The sequence below is a fragment of the Gossypium hirsutum genome, chromosome A03, assembly GCF_007990345.1.
Source record: "Gossypium hirsutum isolate 1008001.06 chromosome A03, Gossypium_hirsutum_v2.1, whole genome shotgun sequence".
Lineage (NCBI taxonomy): Eukaryota > Viridiplantae > Streptophyta > Magnoliopsida > Malvales > Malvaceae > Gossypium > Gossypium hirsutum.
This window is the reverse complement of record NC_053426.1, coordinates 91,857,888-91,867,683: the sequence shown is the minus strand read 5'-3', so window position 1 is coordinate 91,867,683 and position 9,796 is coordinate 91,857,888.

The window sequence follows — 9,796 nt, the reverse complement described above, 5'->3', positions numbered from 1 at the left end:
CTAAACCTTTAAATAAACTTCTTCAGAGTTCATCTTCGACCAAATCTGCATTGAAGCCTTTGAAGTAATAAAATCCAAACTCATATTTACTCTTATAATAATCAATCCAAATTGGACAGAACCCTTTATTATTATGTGTGATGCTAGTGATTATGCAATGGGTGTAGTTTTGGGACAAAAGCAGAATAATTTATTTGGGGCTATTCATTATGCTAGCAAAACGTTGAATCCAACATAGTGTAATTATACTACAACTGAAAAAGATATATTGGTAGTAGTGTTTGCTTTCAAAAAATTTTGACCTTATTTAATGGCAAACCGAGTCTATGTGTACACTGATTACTTTACCGTTAAATATATTATGAAGAAAAAAGAAGCAAAAGCCAAATTAATGTGATGGGTTTTGTTACTTCAGGAATTTGATTTATGGATTATGGACAGAAAGGGGACCGAAAATCAAATCATACATCATATATCCAAAATTGAGGGCAATCTATAGGCAGAAGATACGAAAGAGATTAAGGAAACCTTCACAGATGAGCAACTATTTAGGGTAGACATCAATAGACTAAGACATGATCAGCATAGAACACCGTGGTATACGGATTATGTTAATGATATTGCACGAGGGGTCTTCCCGAATCAAGTGTCTTGGTAGCAGAAAAAGCGGATGGTTCACGAATCCAAAAATATGTGTGGGAGGAACTATACATGTTTTGACAATGCACATATGAATTAGTTCAATGGTGTGTAGTAGAGGAAGAAATACATGATATTTTACAAGGATGCCACACATCTCCCTGTGGAGGACATTTTGGTGGGAAAAGGACAACCTCGAAAATATTGCAATCAGGATTTTACTTGCCCACTATGAACAGAGATGCTTATGAATTCGTACAAGGATGTTATAGATGTTAGAGAATCAGGAACATATCTAAAAGAGATGAAATGCCACAAACAGGGATAATTGAAGTCGAAGTGTTTGATGTTGGGGGGATTGATTTCGTGGGACCTTTTCCAAGTTCTGTTGGAAATCAATATATTCTCTTGGTTGTTGACTATGTTTCAAAATGGGTCGAAGTTGTTGCATTGCCTACTAATTATACAAAGTCAGTTGTGAGATTCTTGGGAAAAAAGAAACATATTCACTAGGTTTGGTACACCACGAGCGTTGGTCAGCGATGAACGATCTAACTTTTGTAGCAAGCAGTTCGAAGCAGCTTTGGCTAAATACAGCATAAGGCATCGAATGGCCATGACATATCATCCACAGGCAAATGGACAAGTAGAGGTATCCAACCAAGAAATAAAACAAAATTTAGAGAAAATGGTAAATCCAAGCCGAAAGGATTGGGCGACTAAGCTAGATGATGCCTTATGGGCTTATAGAACAACATATAAAACTTTGTTAGGAATGTCTCCGTACAAGCTAGTCTATGGTAAGAATTGCCATTTACCAATTGAATTAGAAATGAAGGCATATTTGGCAATTAAGGAGTTAAATTTAGATCCAAAATTAGCTAAGAAAGAAATATTATTTCAACTCCAAGAATTAGAAGAATGATGTTCCATGGCTTACGAAAATACTAAAATGTATAAAGAAAAGAGTATAACTCGATATAATGCAAAGATTAGAAAGCGAGAATTTGTGCCTGGGAAGAAAGTCCTACTATTCAACTCTCGATTGAAATTATTTCCTGGGGAATTGAAATCAAGGTGGAAAGGTCCATATACAATACATCAGGTAACTCGTCATGGAACAATAGAGCTGATCGGAAAAGAGGGACATCGTTTTCTTGTAAATGGTCAAAGAGTGCAACACGATTTTGGTGGGATAATCAACTCGATTGTTGATGAACAAACTTTACACTGTAACATGCTATGGGATGTATTAATAATTAAGGGAAAATCAATAAATGAAGAGAGCGATGATGAAGAAGGTAAAAAAGGAGGCAATTCCCCAAGGCACCAAGGAATCTGGTCTGCATGTCATGACACTAAATCAGAATATCACAACAACAAACAACGTTTAGATTGGGGAACTCTCCCTCGATGTCACGACATCAATAAGGGATGTCGCGACATCCCTGCATAATCTTACTTTCCAAATTAACCTTAACCACTGGCTTTTTTAGTTTAGTTTCATTAGAATTCTTTTTTCCTAACTCTATACTTAGTAATTTTAAACTGTACCTCTTGAATATTTTATTCTTTCTCTCTAATCTATAAATAGGTCACCTTAATCTTGATTCTTATCATTTTCAAGGGAGAGAAGAAATCCAATTGTTCCCAATGTTACAAGTAGGTTGAGACCGAGTGTCTCATCAGTTAAACCGAAGTAAATTGGCACTTAGTGCCTCATCGACTCATAGTCGAAGTAACCTTGAACTCTTCCTATCCTATGGCACGCCAACTATATCCAACTCTACTCGAATAGTGGGCATTCAATTCATTTTTCAATATCATTCAAAAGCTTAATTCACATCAATTTTATCATGAACTCATTCATTCAAACATATGGCACCATCACATATCTCATTTTGTATTCAATTTCCATATTTATATAAACCTACACATGATTTTCACATATAACCAAATTAGTCCTTATAATAATCAATCAAATTTTTTCTATGGATAACCAAATCAAAATGCAACAATTCCAAGTTAGTTTGGATTATATAAACACAAATCTTAAACTTCGAGCTATTCGTCGACAACTTTAGCTTTTCCTTTCTTTTTCGTAGAATTTGGGTTGACGTTAGTTACGGATTAAAACAAATATAATAAATTATCAATTCATAGCCAGTTTCACATTCAATTTCTAAGTTATGCAACTTTTATATTTTATTCAATTTAGTCCCTAAAACCAAGACTAACATAACTTTCATATTTAGCCCTCTAATTTTATGCTGAATTCATAAGAGTCCTTATAAGACTTCCTATTTTCCAATTATACCAAAAATTTCACAATTTATACATTTTAGTTCCTATTACACAAAATCAACAATTGACTTTACAATGTAGTCTTTTTTCATTTCTAACCTAAAAATCTATCAAAATTTTCCATAAAAATTCAACTATTTAACTAAAATAACATCATTAAATTTTAACAATAATGAAAAATACAACATGGGTCAGCTAGATTTAGGTATCGGAATTCCAGAAACATAAAAGTTACAAGAAAATGGACTAAATCGACTACCTAATTTGTAACGTCCCCATACCCAAGACCGTCGCCGGAGTTGAGCACGAGGTGTTAACGGACTTAATTCATTAATTAAACAGCTCAAACAATTTATTTTAGAATTTCCAGACAAGCTGGCTAACTGCGTCATAGTCGCTAAAAAAATCATATCTCGAGTTAAAAAACTTGAAATCCAATTCCGTAAATTTTTCCTGAAACTAGACTCATATATCTACTTACTAATTTTTTTCTAGAAGTTTTGGTCAGGCCAATTAGTACAGTTTATTAGTTAAATTCTCCCTTATTTTAGGGTTCGGCGACTCTGACCCCTATGTATTACGAATCACATTTCTTCCTTTACAGAGATCCAATGACTATGAAATTTGTTTCTATTAAAAATAGACTCAATAAGAAATCCATACATATAAAATTTGAGTCCTAATTGATTTTACACAATTTATGGTGAATTTATAAAATCAGAACAGGGGATCCCGAAATTACTCTGAACCTATTTCACCAAAACGTAAATATCTCATAAAATACAACTCTTTTACCTATTTTGTTTCTTCCACATGAAAATAGATTCATTAATATTCAATTACATATTTTATTCAACATCTAATTCTATTTCTACTATTTTTAGTGATTTTTCAAATTCACGTCACTACTGCTGTATGACACTGTTTTATAGCCAATTTTACCATTTTATCGTTTTCCATGGAGTAAGTAATACATTAAGCATACATAACACTAAATATAAATTTTGATTAGCCATTCCAATAGCTAATCATCAACAAGCATTTCCACATCACTCATTCACCATATCATAAGATTATATACACAAAAGGATTATAATGCTATACATGCCATATTCCCAAAATATGCAAGCCACTATACCGAGATGGTCTGTTGTTAGTGTGAGCGTGCCTCCGACCGTCTTGATCTCCAAGCCGGCTTGTCAAAAGTACAAGGAATGGAAGGAAAGGAATAAGCATCAATGCTTAGTAAGTTCACATGTAAATAGCAAGTAACATAACCATGCAATAAAACGTAGTCCATGTGAATAATAAAATAAAATAAAATAAATAAAATAAAGAACACACAAATTTTACGTGGAAACCCTTTTGGGAAAAAACCACGGGCAGAGGAGAAGAAAATTCACTATGTCGAAAAATTTGACTCAAATACAAGAGGAATAGACTATGTCTATTTATAGGCTTGCAAAGCCATATTCTAGGAGGATTGAAACACCTTATCCTAATCAATATAAAATAGATGGAGTTTAATAAGGTTTAAAAACCTTATTCTAAAATAAAATAAAAGAAGTCTAGTTCTATATGGATTTTACTTTTATTTTATTTTCCATCGTATTTTATTTAAATAAGAATTTGGGTCACTTAATTCTAGCAATCTCCACCTTGACACAAATTCTCAATGAACAAGTTCTTCATCGCGAACTTTCAATAAACAAGTTCTCCACCTTTTCCATAAAACCCCTTAAGGGTTTAACTTCAACAATGAACACCAACCAAGTCTAAGCAATGCTCAAACTTGGTTATAGGAAGTGACTTAGTCATCATATCTGCAGGATTTTCATGAGTACTAATTTTGCTCACAACAATATCACCACGAGCAATAATATCACGAACAAAATGATACCAAATATCAATGTGTTTTGTCCTCTCATGAAACATTTGATCTTTTGTAAGAAAGATGGCACTCTAACTGTCACAAAATACTGTGCTGATTTGAAGGTCTTCATTGAGTTCACTAAATAGTCCCTTCAACCAAATAGCTTCTTTACAAGCCTCAGTAATCGCCATGTACTCAGCTTCAGTGGTAGACAAAGCGACTGTACTTTGCAAAGTGGCTTTCCAACTAATTGCACAACCTCCGATTGTAAAGACGTAACCTGTGAGAGATCTTCTTCTATCAAGGTCTCTAGCAAAATCAGCATCAACATACCCTATAACTCCATCTTTAGTTCTTCCAAACTGTAAGCAAACATCAGTAGTGCCTCGTAAGTATCTTAAAATCCACTGAACTGCTTTCCAATGTTCTTTACCGGGATTTTCCATATATCTGCTAACTGCACTGGCTGCATATGATAAATCTGGATGTGAACAAACCATAGCATACATGAGAGATCCCACTGCACTAAAGTATGGAACACGTGACATGTACTCAATCTCATCATCTGATTGATGAGACAAGGCCGATGAAAGTCTGAAATGGGCTGCTAAAGGAGTACTAACAGGCTTAGCACTCTGCATATTGAACCTGCAACGAACTTTCTCAATGTACCCCTTCTAACTTAGGTACAATTTACTTGCTTTTCTATCTCTGAGAATCTCCATACCAAGTATCTTCTTTGCTGGTCCTAAATCTTTCATCTCAAATTCTTCACTTAGTTGGGCTTTAACCTTTCTTATTTCTCCTTTATCTTTTGCTGCTATCAACATGTCATCAACATAAAGAAGTAGAAACACAAAAGAACCATCACTGTTTTTCTTAAAGTAAACACAACTGTCTAAACTACTTCTTTTGAAATCATGAGAAGTCATAAAGGAATCAAAATTCTTGTACCACTGTCTTGGTGACTATTTCAAACCGTAAAGGGACTTTCTCAGCAAGCAAACATAATCCTCTTTTTCTGAGACTATAAAACCCTCTGGTTGTTGCATGTAAATATCTTCCTCAAGTTCTCCATGCAGAAATGCAGTTTTTACATCTAACTACTCAAGCTCCAAATCATGCATGGCCACAATACCAAGCAAAGCTTGAATCGAACTATGCTTAACAACTGGAGAGAACACATTTGTGAAGTCCACTCCTGGAATTTGACTGTAACCCTTTGCAACAAGCCTTGCTTTATATCTGGGTTCTTCAACTCCTAGAGTCCCTTCTTTCTTTTTAAACTCCCATTTACAACGAACAGCCTTTTTACCTTTAGGAAGTTTCACAAGGTCCCGTGTTTTATTTTTGTGGAGTGATTCCATCTCTTCTTGCATAGCAAACATCCACTTTTCTGAGTCTTCACAGCTAACCGCCTCAGAATAATTAGATGGCTCTTGATTCGCATCTATATCTTTAGCCACATTTAAACCATAAGCAACTAGATCAACCTCGGCATACTTCTTTGGAGGTTTAATTTCTCTTCTAGTTCTGTTTTTGGCGATAGAGTATTGTGGTGAAGAAGCAACTCTGTTCTCAATTTTTGTTCTGGCTTGATAAGTTGACTCTGTATTAATCTGATGCTCCACCTGCTTTTGATTTTCTTTATTGGAAGATTCTTTAAGAGATAAGTTAGGTAGCATAGCAGTTTCATCAAAAACATCTCTGCTAATTACAACTTTTCTATTTTCAGGACACCATAACTTATACCCTTTTACACCAGCTTTATAACTAAGAAAAATGCATTTAATAGATCTCGGTTCCAATTTTCCATTATCAACATGAGCATACGCAGGACACCCAAAAATCTTTAAATCAGAATAATTAGTAGGATTACCAGACCATACCTCTTGTGGAGTCTTTTTCTCAATGGCAACGGATGGAGATCAGTTGATCAAACAACATGCAGTAGAGGCCGCTTCTGCCCAAAATGCCTTCGGTAAGTTGGCATTTGACAACATACATCGAACCTTCTCCATGATCGTTCTGTTCATTCATTCTGCAACGCCATTTTGCTATGGAGTATGACGAACTGTCAAGTGTCTCATGATCCCTTCTGACTTGCACAATCTATTAAACTCATCAGAACAAAACTCTAAGCCATTGTCTGTGCAGAGGTATTTTATCTGTTTTCCCTTCTGTTTTTCAATCATAATTTTCCAAGACTTAAATGCAGAAAACACATCACTTTTCTGCTTCAGGGAAAATGCCCAAACTTTTCTGGAAAAACTATCAATAAAGGTTAGCATATAATTATCTCCACTTCTCGAAGGCACTCTAGATGGCCCCCACAGATCAGAATGAATATACTCCAACGTTCCCTTCGTGTTATGGATTCCTTTAGTGAATCGAACTCTCTTTTGCTTCCCAAAAACACAGTGTTCACAGAAATTCAGTTTGCAAATTCCTTGCCCATTAAGAAGTCCTCTTTTGCTTAATTCTGCCATGCCATTCTCACTCATATGCCCCAGGCGCATATGCCAGAGTTTAGTAATATCATATCTGGCAAGGAAAAGGAATCGACAGCTGCATGACCAGTAACAGTAGAACCCTGTAAAACATATAACTTGGCAATCTTTCTCTGCCCTTTCATCACAACAAGGGATCCTTTGGAAATCTTTAAAACCTCACTTTCAGCTTTGTATCTGTACCCTTTTGAATCAAGAGTACTCAATGAAATTAAATTTATTTTCAATTCTGGAACATGCCGCACGTCACTAAGTGTTCTGACAACTCCATCAAACATCTTAACTTTAATTGTTCCAACACCTGTGATTTTACACGAAGCATTACTTCCCATCAAAACAACACCTTCAGATACTGTTTCGTAAGTTGTAAACCAATCCCGATTGGGACTCATGTGGGAGGTGCAGCCTGAATCAAGTATCCACTCCTCTCTTACTTTAGAATCATTGACAGAAGCGACTAGAAGTTCACCATCGCTGTAGTCTTCTACAACATTAGCTTCACCGGAATTTTCTGGTTGTTTTCCCTTTTGATTCGCAACCTCCCTTTTAATCTTATTTTGTAGCTTATAGCACTCAGATTTAATGTGCCCTTTCTTCTTACAGAAGTTACAAATTTTACCTCTGTTTGAAGACTTCGATCTACCCTTAGATTTACCACGAGGATTCCGTTCCTGTGTCCTACCACGATCATCATCAGCATTCCGATCTTGTCTCCCACGAACAATGAGACCCTCTCCCTAAAAGTCGGGTTTAACCACAAGATGCTTCATCTTATCATACGAGGTTAAAGAATCATAAACCTCATCAACTGTGAGAGACTCGCGGTTATATAAAATTGTGTCTCTAAAGGTTGAATAAGATGGGGGCAACGAACAAAGTAGAATCAACCCTAGATCTTCCTTATCATACTGAACCTCCACGGCCTCCAAGTTTGAGAGAATTTCTTTAAACACTGTTAAGTGTTCGTGTACAGACACACCTTCCCCCAAATGATGAGCATAAAGACGATGCTTCATATGCAACTTGCTTGTTAGAGTTTTCAACATACATATTTGTTCTAGCCTCTTCCATAATGCAGCGGCAGTTTTCTCTTTCATCACATCCTGCAAAATTTCGTTGGACAAATGCAGATGTAATTGTGTTAATGCCTTTCGATCCTTACACTTCTTCTCTTCATCTGTTAATGTCGAAGGCATCTTATCTATCCCTAGCAGGGCATCCTCCAGATCCATCTGTGCAAGAACTGCTTGCATCTTAATTTGCCACAACGCAAATCTGGTGTTGCGATCCAACAGCGGAATTTCATACTTCAAAGAAGCCATTACCGTTGTCGAGATGAATAACCCGGAAGCTCTGATACCAATTTGTGAAAAATAAAATAAAGAACACACAAATTTTACGTGGAAACCCTTTCGAGAAAAAACCACGGGCAGAGGAGAAGAAAATTCACTATGTCGAAAAATTAGACTCAAATACAAGAGGAATAGACTATGTCTATTTATAGGCTTGCAAAGCCATATTCTAGTAGGATTGAAACACCATATCCTAATCAATATAAAATAGATGGAGTTTAATAAGGTTTAAAAACCTTATTATAAAATAAAATAAAATAAAATAAGTCTAGTTCTATATGGATTTTACTTTTATTTTATTTTCCATCGTATTTTATTTAAATAAGAATTTAGGCCACTTAATTCTAACAGTACACATTTGCATAATATCACCAAAGCATTCATATCATATTTCTCATTCATGATCTTACCATATTATTGTTATATTGAAGTCTCAACCCGAGGGTTAAGTACATACCTGTACAAAGTATTCGTTCCACAACACTTACCAACATGTCACCTTCGTTTTAGGTACTGACCTTATCCACTTAAGATTTACTCATTGAACACATCGGTATATGATTCGAATACACGAATTTCATGCACATAAGTGCCATACCCGCAGCTAGACAAACTCAATAGCCTGCAGAAATTATGTAGCCAAGCTACCATGTAACTCGCCCATAAGTGAACTCAGACTCAACTCAACAAGCTCGGGTGTTCGCATTCATAAGTGAACTCGGACTCAAGTCAACGAGTTCGGATGCCTAGTTACATCTCACGAACTCGGACTCAACTCAACTCAACGAGCTCGGAACTCAAATATCTTAGTGACATGTCACTTGTATTCTAATCTATTCCCAAGGTTAAAATGGGCTTTTTCCTCGATCAAATATCTTTGCCGTCTTCCACGGAATATTGAAATCGATACTCAGTAGCAATCCATATTTAACAAGTAGCACACATAATTTGCATATTACTCAATAATAACCACAAAGCATAATATTTCATGATATTAATCATCATATCATATAAATAACATTAAAATACTTAAAATGACAATTATGTTACTATATTTACACCTGAACTTACCTCGTATGCGAAAATGATCAGTTTTACCATTTTGTCCACAACTTGGT